Here is a 22,373-nt window from a genome sequence, read left to right as displayed (position 1 = left end):
AAAAAATTTTTTTGATAAAGCAAACAAATCAACAACAAGAAGGTAACAAAGGGAATTAACACGCTTTAACCTGCTCTTGACAGTACACTTCTACTGATACACTCTGATATACTGATGTTTCTGGCAAACACACTACAGTTGTTTCAACAAATTTTTGACATATGCTGCTACTAAGCTATTTTTTGCCTTTTTTAAGTACCTATTTTTTAGGACTCAAGGGCAAAACATTAGTATTTTAACCATTGCAAGCTTCATGCCATTTGCAAATTTGAGTCATACCTTCCATGTCTTTCTGCACATCACTGAAGAAAGCACTGAATAAGACAGAAATTTGAGGGTTATATACTAATTAAAAGTTAAACCCTTAACTAAATTATAAGAAAAGGTTGTTTTAAAAAAACACACACATCTAGATATTACATTTGTGGCATTTTTAAAATCAGTAATCGATTATCTTTCATCTCAAAAGTTATATCTCCCCTTATATATACTTTTAGAATTCTCCCTAGTAACTTTTTTGGTTATATATTTTATCAATGAGTTAGATTTTAGATCTTAATATCTGATTTAAGGATGTCACAAAAATACAACAAACCCATAAATAACTGAAAACATTAAAGACTTAAAAGTGCTAAGTCACCAAATACTATTTAGACCAACTATATAATTTTTAAAGTGTATTATTTCTGAAAAAGTTCAGAAAGTATTAAATACAAAATTAGGCTCATATCAATAGTCTACGAATGTCAAACCTTTAAATAAGGTCCCAGACTATTATATTTATTAATTGCACTGAGATTAAAAACAAAAAAAGAAAAAGCATAAAAATTTATACAATGTTAATACACAGTTCTAAAATCACCCACCTTGAGAATTTACTCAAGTAAGAATTTTTGAGTGATTGCTTTAAAAAGATTTTATAATTAGCCTATATCAATTACCTACTAAGATGCTAAGATGAACTACTTCCTAGCCATGACAGAGTAACAGGGACTAGTTTTATCCTCTTGGTTTAAATAACTAGAAAATTAAACAGAGTATGAAATATTAGCTTTCAAAGAATGGATAACAGCACAAGACAGCAACTGCTAAGAAGAAATAAATAAATGCAATGACCCCTGCAAATACCTCAGCTCACTGCCTGGAGAAATTCCAGACCTCAGAATAGGACAGGAGAACCCAGAGTCTGGTGGTCTCAATAAGTTGAGGAGACAGAGTTCAGAGCATGGGGAGGCCAACGCAGCTAAGGTTTTCTGTGGCACCATATTGGGGAAAAGGGAGCTTCAAAGAAAGAGCTCTAGATACATGCAGAGGTATCCACTCAAGTCCTTGGCTGAGTAGTAATCTGTATTTTGTGGGAAGGAGCTACCCGAAACTGATAAAGAAAGGAGTAAACAGAACAATCCCTGGAGCCTACACAGGTCTGGGAATTATTGTACCCTTATCAGCCAGAGTGGGAAAACTTTCTAATACAGAGCACCAAATAGAGTCCTCAGAAAACTACTGCCTCAGAAATGGGCCAAATGAGCCCTAAACATTTGAAATGAATGAAAACAAAAATATAACTTACCAAAATTTGTGAGACACAACTAACATAGCACTTAGAGGGAAATTTATAGCACTAAATATTTATATTAGAAAAGAGGAAAAGGTCTCAAATCAATGGCCTCAATTTTCATCTAAAGAAACTAGGAAAAGTGGGGCAAAGCAAACAGAACCCAAAATAAGAGAAAGAAGTAATAAATAACAGCTATTTTCTTTACCCTAATGCTTTGGATATGTATTACTATAGACAAGTGGACAGCCTTAAGATGAATAACTCGCCCAGTGATAGAACCATAATTTGAAGCCCAGTAATGCTGACCCCAAAGCCTATGTTCTTCCCATTTTAGCACAGTACTCATAGGGATTAAACCAGCACTATGTTTCAGGTTTCCATATTGTCAGCCTAGCACTCTAATAATTTTGGCATTGTGCTAATATAATCATAACTTTTATGGCAAAAGTTTAGATGTACTTATTATTAAAATTATTAGCAGCCTAGGTTACCTTTTTTCTTCTCCTTCTTATACCTACTATCCTATTATCCCATATTTCATTGTATTATGTAGACGTTTTGATATGTGGTTTATAGACAACTGGTTTTTCAACTCATTTGCGGCTGTTGAAATTAACTATCATAACTGAGTTGAAGTCCTAGAACACACAGACAGCTTTATGCTCACAACTGAGGATCACAAATCACAGGCATTATCATTCTGTTTTAGAGAATATTTAATTAAGCTTCAAAGAAGACAACACAGTCAAGATTCAGCTGCTAACTAATGGTGCTGTGAGTCACACTGACTCAAATGTTTCCTTTCTTAAAAACATGTTGTCTTTCAAATTTAATATAAACACAAAAAGAAGATGATTTCAGTGAGATCAGTAAAACTAAAGATTATTCTTTAATGCTATTTTGTTCCTTTAATTAACTTTTCATTTTAATTCCAGTATAATTAACATACAGTGTTATATTAGTTTCAGGCACACAATATAGTGATTCAATAATTCTATACATTACTCAGTGCTCATCATGATAAGTGTACTCTTTAATCCCCATCACCTATTTCACCCACCCACCCCCCCTTCCCCACTGGTAACCATCTGTTTGTTCTCTATAGTTTAGAGTCTGTTTCTTGGTTTGTCTCTCTTTTTCTTCTTTATCTTTGCATGCTTATTTTGTTGTTGTTGTTTTTAAAGATTTTATTTATCTGAGAGAGAGAGAGAGTGCAGAGGGAGGAGCAGAGAGAAAGGGAGTTAATATCCAGCAGACTCCATGCCGAACACAGAGCCCAACTCCAGTCTCGATCCCATGATCCTAAGATTCATGACCTGAGCCAAAATCAAGAGTCAGATGTTCAACCAATTGAGCCACCTAGGTGCTCCTCCTCTGCTTTGTTTCTTAAATTCCACATTTGAGTGAAATCATATGGTATTTGTCTTTCTCTAATTTATTTTGCTTAGCATTATACTTTCTAGCTCCATCCTTGTTGCAAATGGCAAATTTCATTCTTTTTCATGGCTTTTTTATTCCATTGTATATATACACCACATTTTCTTTATCCATTCATCTAGTGTGGATACTTGGGCTGCTTCCATAATTTAGCTATTGTAAATAATGCTACAATAAACACAGGGGTGCATATATCCCTTTGAATTAGTGTTTTTGTATTTGGGGGACAAACAGCCAGTAGTGCAATTACTGGATCATAGGGTAGTTCTATTTTTATTATTTCTATTATTATGATGATCTTTGCGCTAAACAAATACACTCGGAAAGAAAAAAAAAGTTCACAACTTAAAGTGAATTATAAGGTGTCAAGAAGGAAATTGGTAGCATCAAACCAAAGATATTTCTATGTGTGTGTGTGTTACATATAAAATATACATATATACATATATATTATATATAAAATCAGTCAGTAAAATTTTTACCTTCTTTCAATACATATTCTAATAAACTGACTCAAGAAAAGATTCCTTGGTGGAGAACCTGGGTGGCTCAGCCAGTTGAGCATCCGACTCTTCATTTCAGCTCAGGTCATCATCCCAGGAATCCTGGGATCAAGCCCCATGTTGGGGTCCCTGCTGAGTGGGGAATCTCTTATCTCCTCCTGCCCATCCCCCAACTCATGCACCCTTTCTAAAATAAATAAATCTTTAAAGATAAATAAATCTTTCAAGGAAAAAAAAAGATCCCTTGCTTTAGACAAGGATTCATTTTCAGATTCCATTACAGGAGCAAATTCTCTTAGCATCTACAGTATTATGATGCCAAAAATTGCAAGTAAAATATGTTCACTTTGGGAGAGGAAATTTTAGGGAATAGTGGTCAGGCCAAAACAATACTGAATAAAAAGTAAGAAATAATCATGAGCTGTTGTGGTTCAAGTTAGGCTCCCCCTGATGCCAAATAACTGTTGACAGTTTTGCATCTCTGATGTGTAAGAGATACTGATCATGATAAATACTCCTCAATGAGACATATAAGACAAGCTAGTCATCAAGGTGTGAAGGTGACCCCAAGACATTGGCATATCTCCAATATACTTCCTACTTGTCAGAGAGCAAAATAAATCCTAAAGTTGGAATTTTCACCCTCAAGTTTTTTTCCACAGAGCTTCTGAGGGCAAGCAGAAAACGGATGGCATAAATCGCCCTACAAACAGAAAACATCAGGCTACTAGATTCTTAAATATGGATTTTCATGTTCACTGAAGAACACTAATGAACCCTTGAGATTGCAAACTTCTCAATATATTTATGGTCATTTTGGTTATTTCCTATTCCACAATTTCTTCCCAACAGGTCAACCTGAAACATTAATTGCCATTTTGATTCTTTATTTTATTGATAAATTGGTTCACTGAACAAATTTGTTGAATCCCTACTATAATTCAGGTACAGCCAGAGAGAAAGATTCTGCCTTCAAGAAATTTACATTCTATGCCAAACACTATACTACAACAGAAATGAGTATGATAAAGTACTTGTTGATTGTGAGGACCTCTACTATAACATTTTCCTTCCTGGTTTTATATTTATCAACTTTTCAATCTGTAAATTCTGAATATAGCTTTTATATCTATTCATATTGGTAAAATTGCTCAGACAGGACTGAGAAGATACTCCCACAAAATTGCAATCATTTTGAATACACATACACCCCCAATATTTAAATATAAAAACTGAGTGACTACCAACTATAAATCATATAAATAAGTCTTAAATTAGAAGTGCTCTTAATAGTTAAATAGTATCTCTATAAAAACAGAGGATATATTAAGAATATCCTTATTATCAAAGAGATTATTTCCAAAGTCTAGGAGAAACTGTACCTTCAAAACAACTGCCTGGTTAAACCAAGAATGGTAGTTATTAGGTTGATGAGAAATTTATGCTAAAGGAGAGCTAGAGTAAGAAAAAAGTTTGTGGCATCTGAGCCACAACCCACTTCCCCGACGTCATTAGGTCATTAAGACGGAAGCGCCACTCTGTACTGCCAGGGCAAAGACCACAGGGCTCCTTCTCCCCTGAGCTCCCAGTTAAGGAATATGGTATCTCAGCAGGAAGGGAAGGTCACCATTTGTCATCCTCTCCAGCTCCAAACTGCAAAGGCTAAATTCCTGGTGAATGTTGCAAAGTATACAAAACCAAGAACACTGGGGCCCTGGTCACCTTTACCTTACCCCACCTTCAGGACAAAGGATCCATGCTGAGAGGGGCAGAGATCAGAGACAACTATCCCCAACCAGCACAGAGCTTAGCAGGGGATCACCGAAAAATGAAAATGTGACTTGTGCTAGGCAATCATTCAGGAGATATATAGATATTGGTAATAAAGAAACAAACACAGGAAACAGTAAGTACACAGTCATTTCTTAGATTAGAAAGAAAGCCAGTGAGGCTGATGAATTTTGAATGGAGCCAATTCCAGATCAGTGACTCAGAAAGTTGGCCCAGTAAGAGAGGCAGTTGGTGAGAAAAAGACCCTCAAAGCTCTTCCTAAAGAAATTTACTTTATTTGAAACAGAGTGTGGGAGGGGCACACCTAGGTGGCTCAGTAGGTTAAACATCTACTTTCAGCTCAGGTCATGATCTCAGGGTCCTGGGATCGAGGCCAACATCGGGCTCTCTGCTCAACAGGGAGCCTGCTTCCCTCTCTCTCTGCCTGCTGCTCTGCCTTCTTGTGATCTCTGTCAAATAAATAAATAAAATCTTTTAAAATTTCTTTTCTTTTTAAGGCAGGATGATATTCTTGTGCATATACCACATTTTGTTTATCCACTCATCTATTGATGGATACTTCAGTTGTTTCTACTTTCTGGCTATTGTGAATAATACTGTTATGAACATGGGTGTACAAATATCTGTTCAAGTTCTTGCTTTCTTTTCTTTTGAGTATTCACCCAGAAGTAGGATTACTAAACCATATGGTAATTCTATATTTAATTTTTTGATGAATTGTCATACTGTTTTCCACAGTGGTTATTCCATTTTAAGTTCCCACAAGCTATGCACAAGAGTTCCAATTTCTTCACATCCTTGGCCACATTTATTATTTTCCTTTTGATTATAGTCATCCTAGCATAACACAATGCAGTTTTGATTTACATTTCCCTATAAGTATTAGTGATGCTCAGTATCTTTTCATGAGCTTGTTGGCCATTGTTTATCTTCTTCCGAGAAAAGTTTGTCCAAGTCCTGTGTGCATTTTTAAATCAAGTTAACTTATTTTTATTGAGTTCTAGAAGTTCTTTATATATTCTGGATATCAGATATATGATTGAAAAATATTTTCCCTCAATCCATGGGTTGTCTTTAGGGTCTTTCGCCCTTTAATGCAAAAAGGTTTTAATTTTGATGAAGTCCAATCATCTATTTTTTTCTTTTGTTGCCTGTGCTTTTAATGCCCAAGAAAACATTGCCAAATCCAATGTTATAAAGCTTTTCCCTTATGTTTTCATATAAGAGTTTTATATATTAGCTATTACATTCAGGTCTTTAACTCAAATGTAAGGTCTTTGAGTTAATTTTTTTATATGGCATAAGGGTCCAATTTTATTCTTTTGCATGTGGATATCCAGTTTTCCCAATACATCAATCAAAAGAATTATCCTTTCTTTGAATGGTCTTGGTACCCTTGTCAAAATCATTTGATTTGTATGTGTTTATTTCTGAGCTATGCTATTTTATTGGTCTTTGTGTCCATGTTTATGTCAGCATCATACTATTTTGATTACAGTAGTTTTGTACTGTTTTAATTATTATTTTTTTTTTTTTGAAAGAGAGAGCAGGCATGAAGAGGGTGGAGAGGGGCAGAGGGAGAGGGAGAAAGAGATTGAATCTTAAGCTGTGTGTGGAGCCCAACGTGCAGGGCTCAGTATCACAACCCTGAGATCATGACCTGAACTGAAATCAAGAGTCAGATTCTTTAACCAACTGAGCCTCCCAGGCTCCCTGCTTTGTAGTAAATTTTAAAATCAGGAAGTATGAGAAGTATGAGAGCTTTGACTTTGCTCTTCTTCAATATTATTTTGACTACTAGAAGTCCCTTGAGATTCCATATAGATAATGGATGGATTTTTCTATTTCTGCAAAAACCATCATTGGGATTTTGATAGGAATTGTATCAAATTTATAGATTGCTTCGGGCAGTACTGACATCTTAACTATATTGTCTATCAACCCATGATAGGATGACATCCTTAGGATGTTTGTGTCTTTTAATTTCAGCAACGTTTGGAAGTTTACTTTTTTTTAGTTTGTTGGGTGTTTTTATCATGAAAGGGTGTTGGATTTTGTCAAACTTGTTTTCTACATGAATTGAGATGATTGTGAGATTTTTTCCCCCTACATTCTGTTAATGTATATTTTGTTTTTTTATATACATACAATTACATATATTTGCATATATATGCATGCATGTGTATATATGTATATATATACACAGTTGTGTGTGTATATATATATACAACCGTGTATATATATACATAATAAACAACTATGTGTGTACACACACACAAAATACAATTATACTACATTGAACCATACTCCCATTCCTAATACTCCAATTTTTAAGGTTGCTACCCAAGGGACCAGTCCCCAAACTGCCTATCTCTGAAAGCCAGCAGGGCATGTGTCCATGAGTCCCACACACCATAACAAAACCAGGTGCACCCAGCCTGGCTATCATCTAGGACTCAGTACAGAGGGAGCAAGCAAACACCCATCTCCCAGTCATTCCCTGGAAAAGGACTGACTGTATACTGTACAAGAGGGTCCAACTTTTAATTCTGGCTCACTCCAATAATTAAAGCAAGTCTCTAACTTCTCTCTAGAAGAAGTGTGTCCACACATCTAACATCCCAATTTTTATGGCTGCCACGTAAGGCTTAGCATTCACAAGTCCTACAGGACCATATTCAACAAAAAAGCAGTTTTTAACAGGTATAGAAGCAATCACTATCCACTATTTCCCCCCAGGGCTTAGCACAGAGGATGCAAGTAAAAATACCCATCCCTGTCTTTCTGTAGAAGAGCTATGACTGCATACTTTTCTAGCTGATGCTTGAGGTTCTGCCTTGTAATCAGCCTCCATGTGGGAACTAAGATCCTCCCAGAAGCCCGAAAGATCTGGTGGGCACATCATCTGCTGTCCACTGTCAGCTCACTTGAACAGTAAAACCAGCCTCCAGCTTCTCCCTGAAAAGGAGCTTGTCCACACAACTAGCACTCCAACTGTTACCCCAACGACTAACTTCCAGATCACCTAACTCTGGGATCTGGGATACCACAGGGCTTGGTATCTTTGAGTATCCTGGAACATACAAAACAATGACGACTCTAACTTGGAAACACAAGCATATCCAGTGACTACTCTCTCTAGCTCACCAGATTGAGTAACCAAAAACACCCACCTTGACAGGAACAGGAACTAAACTGCATATATAATATCCTGATTTTCCAGCTGCTGCCTGAAAGTTGAATTTCCAATTAGCATGCACTAGAGAGCCATATTAAAGTAAGTAGATGGCACTAACTGGCAACTCAAATCCATAAGAATAGAGAACCAGAAATAATAAATAAGAATGCTAACATAAAACATTACAAATATATACTTATTCTCCTTTCTTTTCTCAGGCTCATTAGTAAATATAAAATTATATGAAGTAATAGTTAAAACAATGTATCATTGGACTTATAACATATAATATACATACAAGTAATATAAAAGAGAAAAAAATAGAGCTATATTGTAATCATGTTTCTATATCTTACTGAAACTGACCTAGTATTCATCTGAAGTAGAATCTCATCATTAAAGATGTATATGGTAAGCCCTAGCAACCACCCAAAGAATAATGCAAAATAATACAGTGGGGAAAAAAAATCAATAATAAATTAAAATGATACACTAGAAAATATTAACTTACTGCAAAGGAAAGCAATAAAAGAAAAAATAGACATGAAACACAGAAAACAGAAAATAAAATGGCAAATATAAATCCAACATCAAGAATAACATTCATGTGAATGAATTAAATAATTTATTCAAAAGACAGATTGTCAAAATGGATTTCAAAAATGAAGCTCCAACTGTATGCCGTATACAGAAAACACAAATTATAAAGGGTTTAAATGTAAAAGGATGAAAAAGATATACAAACAGCTACCATATGAAAGCTGGAATGACTATACTAATACAAACAAAATAAGTTTTAAAGTAAAAATACATTATGAGAAATAAACAAGAACACTTTGTAATGATATAAAGGTCAATATACCAGAAAGATATAACTACTATAAACATGCAGGCACCAAACAACAGAGTTCCACATTACACATAGTAAAAAAAAAAAAAAAAAAAAAAAAAAAAACTAAGAAAATTGAAAAGGGAAACAGAAAATTCAACAATTATACTGGAGACTTCAATATCTTAATCTCAATACACAGAACTTATCAGATCAATCAGGAAACAGAAGACCTAAACAACAGTATAAGACCACTAAAGCTAAATGACATCTATTGAACATCTCATCCAACAACAAAGTATACATTCTTCTCAATTGCACATGGAAATTTTCCAGTATAGATCATATGTGAGACCATAAGACAATGCTCAATAACTTTTAAGTACTGAATCATCCAAAGTACATTCTATGACCACACTGGAGTAAAATTGGAAATCAAAATTTGAAGAAACTCAGAAATAAGTACAGAATAAACAACACATTCTTAAATAAGCAATGAATCAAATAATTCACAAAAGAAATTACAAAATTATTTTGAAAACAAAAAGAGAAACAACATATCATAATTAAGGGGATACAGTTAAAACAATGCTTAACAGAAATTTATGCCTATAAATGTCTATGTTAAAAAGAAGAAAAATGTCGAATCAATAACCTTTTCACTTTAAGACACTTGAAAAAGAAGAGCAAACTAATCCTAAAGCAAATCCTGCTCTTGGGGCACCTGGGTGGCTCAGCATGAGCTCTTGATTCCATTTCAGATCATAATCTCAGGGTCCTGGGATCAAGTTCCACATCTGGCTCTGTGCTCATCGTGAAGACTATCTCCCTCTCCCTCTGCCCTTCCCCCTGCTTACACACACACACACACACACACACACACACTCTCTGTCTGTCTCTCTCTCCCCCTCTGTCATGAACAAATAAATTGGAAAAAAAAAAAAAGGCTGGGGACATCTGGGTAGTACAATCCATTAAGTGACCGACTCTTAGTTTTGGCTCAGGTCATACTCTTATGGTTCATAAGATCAAGCCCCACACTCTTTCTCTCCCTCTCCCTCTGATCCTACCCCCCCTCACATATACTCTCTAAATAAATAGATCTAAAAAAAAGAAAAAAAATGTCTGCTCTTGACAATTCTATTCAGAAATATTCTAAATGGGATTATTTAGGAATTTCTGATAAAAGTATTTGCCTTTTCCTAAATATTTTAGAAATTCATTGCTTCATGTCAAAGAAACATTTCAAATTTCAAAATAAAAAAAATTCTTCAATTTAAAAAAAAAAAAAAAAGTCCTGGCAGTGCTAGCCAGGCAATTAAGCGAAAAAAAAAAAAAAAAAGAAGAGGAAGAAGAAGAAGGAAAAAAGGGAAAAGAAAGGAAGGAAAAAAGAGGAAAGATATAAAAAACATTCACATTGGAAAGGAAGAAGTAAAACTTTCTCTATTTGATCTGCAGAGGACATAAGTTTATATAGATGACCCTTGAACGATATGGGCTTGAACCGCACAGGCCCACTTACACATGGATTTTTTTTTTTTTTATACAGTATGGTACTATATATGTATTTTCCCTTCCTTATAATTTTTCCTAATAACATTTTTTATTCCCTATCTTACTTTACTGTATATTGTGTTATATGTTTACTATATATATTTTATGTATATGTATGTATATGTGTGTATGTCCATGTTTATGTGTGTGTATTTTATGTGCATGTATACGTATGTATACATATTTATATGAATGTAATGCATATAACATACAAAATATGTGTTGATAAACTGTTTGTATCACTGAGGCTTTTCTGGTCAACAGTATTAGTAATTAAGTTTTTGGAGAGTCAAAAGTTATACATAGTTTTTTGACCATGTGGGGGTCAATGCCTCTAAACCCACATTGTTCAAAGGTCAATTGTATATAGAAAACCTTAAGGAACCCACTAAAAAAAATTAGAATAAACAAGTTCAGCAAAATTGCATGATACAAGATTAATGTACAAAAATCAACTATTTCTATAACGCTTCCAATGAGCTATCTGACAAGCAAACTGGGAAAACAATACAATCTTTTGATACAACAGTATCAAAAGCAGGAATAAGTTTCATAAAAGAAGTCTAAGACTTGTATAGTAAAGGCTACAACACTTTGTTAAAAGAAATTAAAGAACACCTAAATAAACGGAAAGACGGTCTATTTTCATAGATAAGAAGATTTAATAGTTTTAAGAGGGTAATACTCCCTAAATTAATTTATAATTTTGATGCAATCTATATAAAAACCGTAGCTGGATTTTTTATTTTTGTTTTTTTTTTTTTTTGCAGAAATCGACAAGGTGATCCTAAAGTTTAAATGGAAATCCAAGGTATCCAAAACAGCCAAAATAATCTAGAAGAGAAAAACAAAATTGGAGGACACACACTTCCATTTTTAAAAGTTACTATACAGCTACAATAATCCAAACAGTATGGTGCTGGTGTACAGATAAATCAATGGAGCAGAATATAAATTCTAGAAATAAACTTTCATATTTATGATTGACTTTTTTTTTTTTTAAACAACGGTGCCATGACAACATAGTGAAGAAAGAATAGCTTTTCAACAACTGGTAGTGAGAAAACTGGATTATCCATAGGCAAAAGAATTATATTGAACCTCTACCTCACATTAAATAGAAAAATTAACTCAAAATAAAGACCTAAATCTGAGAACTAAATCAAAATAATCTTAGGACACATAAATTTTCATGACTGTGGATTAGGCATTGATTTCTTATATATGATACAGAAAGCATAAACAAAAGGAGAAACTATTAACTGGACTTAATCAAAATTAAAACCTTTTGTACTTCACAGAGCATCATCCAAAAAATGAAAAGACAAGACGAAGAATGGGAAGAAGTATTTACAAATCATGTATCTGACAAGGGGCTTTTACCCAAATACATAAAGAAATCTTATAACTCAATAATAAAAATTCATAGACTCTAATTTTAAAATGAGCAAAGGCGGAGTTAAGATGGCAGAGGAGTAGGAGGACCCTGAGCTTGTCTCATCCCTGGAACACAAATAGTTACCAATTATTCTGAATGCCCAAAAAAGTCAAAAGGAGTTCTGAGAGAACAGAACTCCAACTCCTCAAGCAGAAAAGCAGCCACCTTTTGGAAGGTAGGAGGGGTGGAAGTTCGCTTGGAGAAGACAGCTACAGATGCCCCAACAAGGAGGGAGCCTGCTTGCTAAAGCTATCACAGAGTATTAAGAAGGGCAGAGCGCAAAAATCTGAACTTTTAAGTTTGTTACCGTGGGGGACATGCCTGGAGTAAAGGTGCTCAGATGACAAAGAGGGGCAGAATCGAGGAGTGACAGGGTGGTCTGAGGATCCCCTGGGTTGCAGGAAGGGGCACCAAGTTGCCGCACTGTTCCAGGAATCGGAGCCAGGAAGCTGGCAGAGAGCAGCAGATCCTGGTGAGGGCTTTTTGCCATAAACCACATACCGCCTCTGGTCATGCAACTACCTTCCTGGGACTGGCAACAAACACAAGACCCTGCCCTGGAGGAACAGGGCAGGTCTGCCTCTCTGGCATCCCTGAAATCTGCAGTTTTGAAACTTAGTCACACACCTGAGCTAAAAAGGCTCCACTAGGGCAGGGTAAATACAGGGCTCAGAAGGAAAGTGGGAGAAACAATGATTGCTTTCCTGTGAGGGTTCACTAAAGAGTAGGGGCAAATGATCAGCTCCCCGGTTAGAGAGCTGGACATAGCCATTTTCATCCTGCGCATGAGTGCTAAAAGCCATCAGGGAGCAAAACAGCCCCACCTAGTGGAGGCCAAGCCACATACACCAAACCCTGCCCACCTGAGCACTGAAGAAGCATTTGCTCTGAAATAAGACAGCCTGAGAATTAGTGCAGCAGACCTCTCCTCCAGAATACCAGCACAAACAACTAGCATACACCAAATTTATTGATCACTGAGTGCTACAAAGCTCAGCTCTAGGGGAAACAGGATCAAGTTCCTTTTTTACTTTTATTCTTTACTTTTTATTTTTATTATTGTTTCACTGTTCTTTTTTCCAATTCCTTTATTAACTTTTTAAAATTTTTATATATATAATTTTCAGATATACTTTCTATTTTTGTCTACTTTCATTTTATTTTATTTTTTATTTTGTGATCTAGATTATTTTAACAAGCAGACCAAAATACACCCAGGATTTAGGGGAGGTTTTTGGTTATCTTGTTTTATATTTTTGTTTTTCTTGGGTTTTTTTTTTGTTTTGTGCTTTGTTTTTGTTTGTTGTTCTTTTTTCTCTTTCTTCATTTCTTTTCTGGACAAAACAACAAGACTGAGAAATTCACTCCAAAGGAAAGAACATGAGGTAGAACTCATGGCCAGGGATTTAATCAATACAGATATAGGTAAGATGTCTGAACCAGAATTTAAAAGAGTGTTTATAAGAATATTAGCTGGGCTTGAAAAAGCATAGAAGACACTAGCTAATGCCTTACTACAAGCACTAAAATCTAGTCAGGCCAAAATTAAAAATACTATAACCAAGATGCAAAAATAAATGGAGACCACAAAAAGGAGGATGGATGAAAGAGGAGCAAATCAGTGATACAGAAGATAAAACTACAGAAAATAATGAAGCTAAAAGGAAGAGGAAAAGAAAAGCAATGGACTGTGAAGGCAGACTTCAAGAACTCAGTGACTTAGTAAAATGTAAAAACACGCAAATCATATGAGTCTCTGAAGATAAAGACAGAGATAAAGGGGCAGAAGATTGATTTGGACAAATTATAGCTGAAGACTTCCCTAATCTGGGAAAGGACACAGACATCAAAATCCAAGAAGCACAGAGAATTCCAGTTAAACTCAACAAAAGCCAGCCATGGCAAAGGCATATCATAGTCAAATTCACAAAATAACCAGGAAGGAAAGAATCCTGAAAGCAGCAAGGGAAAAAAGGTCCTTAACCCATAAGGGAAGACAGATCAGGTCTGCAGCAGATCTGTCCAGAGAACTGGCAGGCCAGAAAGGAGTGGAAGAAAATATTCAACATGCCGAATGGGAGAAACATGCAGCCAAGAATTTCTTTTTTTTAAGATCTTTTTTTTTCTTTGAGAGAGAGAGAGAGCATGAGAAGGGGGAGGATCAGAGGGAGAAGCAGACTTCCTGAAGAGCAGGGAGCCTGATGCAGGACTTGATCCTGGGACTCCAGGATCATGACCTGAGCCAAAGGCAGTCACTTAATCAAGTGAATGAGCCATCCAGGAGCCTCCCCACCTTTTTTTTTCTCAGCCAAAAATTCTTTATCCAGCAAGGCAGTAATTCAGAACAGAAGGAGAGATAAAGAGTTTCCTGGACAAACAAAAACTAAAGGAGTCTGTGACCACTAAACTAGCTCCGCAAGACAGTTTAAGGGGAATTCTTCAAGGGGAGAAAAAAGACCAAAAGCAACAAAGACTAGAAAGGACCAGAGAAAAATCACCAGAAACACTAACTCTAGGTACACAATGGCCCTAAACCCATCTCTCTCAATAATCACTCTGAATATAAATGGACTAAATGCTCCCATCAAAAGCAAAGGGTATCAGAATGGATAAAAAAAACAAGATCCATCTATATGCTGTGCTGCCAACAAGAGATTCATTTTAGACCTAAACACAGAAGGTGCTGCATATTGAAAGTGAGGGGATGAAAAACTACTTATCATGATAACGGATGTCAAAAGAAAGCCAGAGTAGCCATACTTGTAATAGACAAGTGAGATTTTAAAACAAAGACTATAACAAGAGATAAAAAAGGGCATTGTATTATAATTAAGGGATCTATCCATCAAGAAGATCTAACAATTGGGGCACCTGGGTGGCTCAGTTGGTTAAGCATCCGCCTTTGGCTCAGGTCATGATCTCAGGGTCCTGGGATGAAGCCCCACATCGGGCTCCCTGCTTAGCCAGGAGTTTCCTTCTGCCCCTCCCCACTGCTCATGCATGCCTGCTAATAAATAAAATTGTTAGATCTTCTTTTTAAAAATATTTTATTTTTCTAAAAAAGATTTTAAGTATCTATCCCTGAAAGTGATAGCACCAAGATATATAAATGAATTAATAACAAACATAAGGAAACTCATTGATGATAATACCATAATAGTAGAGGACTTTAACACCCCACTTATAGCAATGGACAGATCATCTAAGCAGAAAATCAACAAGGAAAAGAACAAGGATGTCCTCTTACCATTACTACTTAACACAGTATTGGTAGTCTTAGCCTCAGCAATCAGACAACAAAAAGAAATAAAAGACATCCAAATTGGCAAGGAAGAAGTCAAACTTTCATTATTATGCAGACATGATACTCTATGTAGAAAACCCAAAAGGCTCCATCAAAAAATTGTTAAAACTCACACATGAATTCAGCACTCACAGAATACAAAATCAATGTGCAGAAATCTGTTGCATTTCTATATAACAATAATAAAGCTGCAGAAAAATAAATCAAGGAATTGATCCCATTTGTAATTGTATCAAAAACAGTAAGATACCTAGGACTAAATATAATGAAAGAAGTGAAAGATCTACACTCTGTAAACTGTAGAACACTTATGAAAGAAATTAAAGAGGACACAAAGAAATGGAAAAGCATTCCATGCTCATGGACTAGAAGAACAAATATTATTAAAATGCCTAAACTACCCAAAGCAATCCACACATTTTATGCAATTCCCATCAAAATACCACTAGCATTTTTCACAGAGCTAGAACAAACAATCCTAAAATTTGTACAGAACCACAAAAGACCCTGAATAGTCAAAGCAATTCTGAAAAAGAAAAACAAAACTGGAAGCATCACAATTCCAGAATACAAGCTATATTACAAAGCTGTAGTGATAAAGACAGTATGGTACTGGCACAAAAACAAGCATATAGATCAATGGAACAGAATAAAGAACCCACAAACGGACCCACAATTATATGGTCAACTAATCTTTGACAAATCAGGAAAGACTATCCAATAAAAAAAAGACAGTCTCTTCAACAAATGGTGTTGAGAAAACTGGACAGCAACATGCAAAAGAATGAAACTGGACCACTTTCATAAACCATACACACACAAAAATGAATCCAAACGGATGAAAGATCTGAATGTGAGACAGAAAACCATCAAATTCCTAGAGAAAAACACAGGCAGTATTCCCTTTGACTTCAGTCATAGCAACTTCTTACTAGATACATCTCCTGAAACATGGGAAATAAAAGCAAAAATGAACTACTGGGATTTCATCATGATAAAAAGCTTCTTCACAGCAAAGAAAATCAACAAAACTAAAAGACAGCCTAAGGAATGGGAGAAGATATTTGTAAACAACATATCTGATAAAGGGTCAGTATCCAAAATCTATATAGAACTTACCAAACTCAAAACCCAAAAACAAATAGCCCAGTTAAAAAATGGGCAGAAGATATAGGTGCCTGGGTGGCTCAGTGGGTTAGGCCTCTGCCTTTGGCTCAGGTCATGATCTCAGGGTCCAGAGATCAAGGCCCACATCCGGCTCTCTGCTCAGCGGGGAGCCTGCTTCCCCCACCCCCTCTGCCTGCCTTTCTGCCTACTTGTGGTCTCTCTCTCTGTGTCAAATAAATAAATTTAAAAAAATAAAAGAAATGGGCAGAAGACATGATTAGATGCTTTAAAAAAAAAAAATCCAGATAGCCAACAAAACACATGAAAAGATGCTCAACATCACTCATCAGGGAAACACAAATCAAAACCACAATGAGCGGCTACCTCATAACTGTCAGGATGGCTAAAATTAACAGGTCAGGAAATAAGAGATGTTGGTGAGGATGCAGAGAAAGGAGAACCCTCTTACACTGTTGATGGGAATGGGAACTGGTGTAGCCACTCTGGAGAACAGTATCCTCAAAATGTTAATTTAGAACTACTCTATGATCCAGCAATTGTGCTACTATGTATTTACCCAAAGGATACAAAAATACAGATTCCAAGGGATACATGCAACCTGATCTTTATAGCAGCATTACCAACAATAGCCAAACCATGGAGAGAAACCAAATGTACACCAATTGATGAATGGATAAAGAAGATGTGGTATAAATCTACAATATAAATATAAATATAAATTTATATAAATTTATATAAATTTATATAAATATAAATCTACAATAAATCTACAATATTACTCAGCCATAAAAAAGAATGAGATCTCGCCATTTGCAATGATGTGGATGGAGCTAGAGAGTATTACACTAAGTGAAATAAGTCAGTCAGAGAAAGACAAATACTATATGATCTCTCTCATATGTAAAATTTAAGAAAGAAAACAGATGAACATATGGGAAGGGGGGAAAAAAAGAAAAGGACAGAGGGAAACAAGCCATAAGAGACTCTTACCAATAGAGAATAAACAGAGTAAATGGAAGGAGGTAGGGAGAGATGGGCTAGATGGGTGAAGGGTATTAAGAAGGCCACTTGTTATGATGAACACTGGGTGTTGTATGCGACGAATCACTGAATTCTACTCCAGAAACCAATATGCACCATATGTTAGCCACCTAAAATAATAAAGAGATAGATATACAAGTAGAGAGATAACAGATTTGAAAGACATTTCTTCAAAGAAAATATAATGGCCAATAAGCACATGAAAAGATACTCAACATCACTAATGATTGGGGAAATTCAAATCAAAACCACAATGAGATTGCACTTCACACCCACTAGAATGTCTATTAAAAAAAAAAAAAAAAGATTAAGACCAAGTTTTGATAAAGAAATGGAGAACTTGGAAACTCCACACACTGCTGGTGGGAGTTGAAAATGGTGCAACCACTTTGGAGCAATCTGGGGGTTCCTTATAAGGTTAAAGAGTTACCATATAACCCAACAATTCTACCCTTAAGTATATATTCAAGAAAAAAAGAGGGGGCACTTGGGCAGCTCAGTTGGTTCACTGTCCAACTCTTGATTTTGGCTCAGGTCATGGTCTCAGAGTCATGGGATCAAGCCCCACAACAGGCTCCACACTCAGCAGGGTATCTGCTTCTCTCCCTCTACCTCTGCCCCTCTCCCCACATGTGCTTGCTCTCTCTAAAAATAAATGGGTGGATCCTTAAAAGAGAGAAATGAAAACACAGACATAGAAACATGTACACTGATGTTCATAGCAGAATTATCCATAATATCCAAAAAGTAAAAACTGCCCAAATATCCATCAACTGATACAGAAATAAACAAAATCTGGTATACCCATACAATAGATTAGCTGCCATAAAAAGGAACAAAGTACTGATATATCTTATAAAATAGATGAACCTTGAAGAAGTGCTAAGTGAAAAAAGACAGAAACAAAAGGCTACATATTATATGATCCGATTTATAAATGAAAATTGCCTAGAGTTGGAACTGGACGGGTTGGGTAGAAATGGAGAATGACTCCTAATGGGTATGGGGTTTCTTTTGGCGGTTCTAAAATTGACTGTGATGATAACTGCATAACTCTAAATATACTAAAAGCCACTGAAACATACACCTTAAATGAGTGAACTGCATGGTGTGTGAATTATAACTCAATAAAGTTGTTATTAACAAAACATGGGGTGCTGGATGGCCTTAGTCAAAGGCGACCTTTGATTTCAGGGTCATGAGTTTGAGCCCCTCAATGGGTATAAAGATTACTTAAAAATACAGTAAACTCAAAGGGCACCTGGGTGGCTCAGTGGGTTGAGCCTCTGCCTTCAGCTCAGGTCATGATCTCAGGGTCCTGGGATCGAGCCCCGCATCAGGCTCTCTGCTCAGCAGGGAGCCTTCTTCCCCCCTCTCTCTGCCTGCCTCTCTGCCTAATTGTGATCTCTCTCTGTCAAATAAGTAAATAAAATCTTTTAAAAAAAATACAGTAAACTTTAAAAAAAAACGAGGACATGAGGCTGGTCAACGAACTAGATGATTTTAAGTATAACTTCAGGTTGTATCTTAAATATTCCTGTTCTTACTATTAATGTTGTTAAATTCTTACCCAAAAAAGTATTACTTGTTGAATATATATGTATTACCTCATACAAGTCATCTAGAAACATATGTTTCAAGAATGCTCTTGAAGGGGATAGCCTCTTCATACAGGCTCCAGTCCACCGTAACTAGTATTATTTTTGCAGACAAGAAAGCATGGTTTTATCCTATGGAGATTCTTCTGGATTTGTCTTTTTCACTTTTGTTTCCTAGATCACATTGTGTAACATGGAAATATATTCCGCAAGCCCATCTGATCACCTCTTGGTTTTAGAATACTGGCTGTCCCATGTAAATATAATTAAACTTGTTAAATATTTACTATACCTTTCTTTATATGATCAAACTCAGGTTAACTTGATCGCAAATAGAATTTCACATTTATATGTAAACAAACGAATACCTTCTTCCTAAGTTTACTATTTCAAACTAATCTGTAAACATAATAGCTTACTAATGATCTTATCATTAAAAAGAGTGTAGGGGGGGAGGGCAGTAAATCATGGTGTCCAGGATAAAGCTTGGAAATGAGATCAGTAATTCCCTTTTAACTCAAACTGATGTTGAAGTTAAAGAGATATTGTTGAGTTAAAGAGATATTGAGTTAAAGAGATATTGTAACAGATCTGGTTGACAATCCTTTGGTTTTTCTATTAACAAGTCTAATTCCTGAAAACAACATAATTCTTAAAAATTTAAAGATTATTGCCTTGAATTTCAACACAAAAGTAGTTGTTTGTCAGGGTTTCAACTTTCTATCAAGCTATATGAAGAAAGGACAACTATTATGTGTTTCCCATTCAGCCCACACAGATAATGCTTCACTTCATAGATCATATCTTGACAATTTAAAAAACAAAATGACTGTGCCTTCTGGTGGACAATGCCTTTTAGTAATATGTTACACACCACACAACCATCATAATCACACCATTGTCTTGCTTAAGAAAAAAAATTCAGTCAAACACTGTCACTTTAAACACTGAACCAACAAGTAAAAAACCAAAAGCTCAAAAGAGTATGGTATACTTGTACGATCTGCTACATCCAACAAGATAAAATTCCTTTTGCTCTTAGAGAAACTAAGTGATTGAGCTCACATTGGAAATACCCTCTAAGATCACCTTCTAAACTGACAAATCAACACAAGTCAGTAAGGAATATTTATTCATATTTTATATTCTGTAGTACTTGACAGATAACATAAGAGCTTTAAACATGTTAAGCAATTACGAAACTCCTAACAAAATCTTGGATAGCAAAAGAGTTCAGAAACAAATACAGAAAGTAAACCTGTGAGAGGGGAGGAGTCAAGATGGCGGAGAAGTAGCAGGATGAGACGACATCAGGTAGCAGGAGATGAGCTAGACAGCTTATCTAACCATTGTGAACACCTACAAATCCAACGGGAAATCGAAGAGAAGAGCAACAATTCTAGAAACAGAAAATCAATCACTTTCTGAAAGGTAGGACCTGCGGAGAAGTGAATCCAAAGTGACGGGAAGATAGACCGTGGGGGGAGGGGCTGGCTCCCGGCAAGCGGCAGAGCAACGGAGCACTAAATCAGGACTTTTAAAAGTCGGCTCCACGGAGGGACATCGTTCCAGAGGCTAAACCGAGGGGAAGCCCAGACGGGGTCAGCATAACCCCAGGTCCCGCGGGGTCACAGAAGGAACGGGGGTCTGAGTGCCGCAGAGCTCGCAGGTATTAGAGCGGGGAAGCCGGCTACAGCGACAAAGCCGAGGAGTGAGCTCTCAGCCTGGGATTACCTTGTGCCGGTCGCAGACTGGGTGAGCTCAGAGCGTGGCCGGAGGCCACAGAGATGGAAGCGACCGGGCACTTTTCTCCAAGTGCCAGTAATTGACTGCTTCCCTCCAGGCACAACCGCAGGCCAGGGAGGCAGGGCGGTTGGCTGCTTTTCTCTGAGGGTGCACTGAAGAGCGGGACCCCAAGCTCTCAGCTCCTCCAGGCCGGAGATTGGGAGGCCGCCATCTTCATTCCCGTCCTCCAGAGCTCTACGGAAAGCGCTCAGGGAACAAAAGCTCCCGAAAGCGAACCCAAGCGGATTACTTAGCCCGGCCCCTGGCAAGGGCGGTGCAATTCCGTCTGCGGCAAAGACACTTGAGAATCACTACAACAGGCCCCTCCCACAGAAGATCAACAAGAAACCCAACCAAGACCAACTTCACTCACCAATAACAGCGGAATTCCACAGCAGGAGAAAGCAAATCTTATCTGGACAAAATGACAAGCAGAAAAACTCACCACAAAAAAAAGAACAAGAGGCAGTACCGAAGGCTGGGGACCTAATCAATACAGACATTGGTAATATGACAGATCTAGAGTTCAGAATGACGATTCTCAAGGTTCTAGCCGGGCTCGAAAAAGGCATAGAAGATATTAGAGAAACCCTCTCTGGAGAGATAAAAGCCCTTTCTGGAGAAATAAAAGAACTAAAATCTAACCAAGTTGAAATAAAAAAAGCTATTAATGAGGTGCAATCAAAAATGGAAGCTCTCACTGCTAGGATAAATGAGGCAGAAGAAAGAATTAGTGACATAGAAGACCAAATGACAGAGAATAAAGAAGCTGAGCAAAAGAGAGACAAACAAATACTGGACCACGAGGAGAGAATGCGAGAGATAAGCGACACCATAAGATGACACAACATTAGAATAATTGGGATTCCAGAAGAAGAAGAAAGAGAGAGGGGAGCAGAAGGTATATTGGAGACAATTATTGGAGAGAATTTCCCTAATATGGCAAAGGGAACAAACATCAAAATCCAGGAGATGCTAAGAACACCCCTCAAAATCAATAAAAATAGGTCCACACCTCGTCACCTGATAGTAAAATTTACAAGTCTTAGCGACAAAGAGAAAATCCTGAAAGCAGCCCGGGAAAGAAGTCTGTAACATACAAGGGTAAAAACATTAGATTGGCAGTGGATCTATCCATAGAGACCCGGCAGGCCAGAAAGAACTGGCATGATATATTCAGAGCACTAAACGAGAAAAACATGCAGCCAAGAATACTATATCCAGCTAGG

The 22,373-nt window shown here is 36.6% G+C and overlaps 1 protein-coding gene across 4 annotated transcripts in view; it reads right to left on the bottom strand.

Annotated features, from left to right (window-relative positions):
• The window catches only part of RNF13 (ring finger protein 13), a 164,605-nt gene that overhangs the window by 105,334 nt on the left and 36,898 nt on the right, over positions 1–22,373 (bottom strand). The gene's annotated exons all lie outside the window — the stretch shown is intronic.

Source organism: Martes martes (assembly GCF_963455335.1).
Source record: "Martes martes genome assembly, chromosome: 1".
Taxonomy (NCBI): domain Eukaryota; kingdom Metazoa; phylum Chordata; class Mammalia; order Carnivora; family Mustelidae; genus Martes; species Martes martes.
The sequence above is the reverse complement of the archived record's forward strand: the minus strand, read 5'-3'. Positions and strand labels throughout refer to the sequence as shown.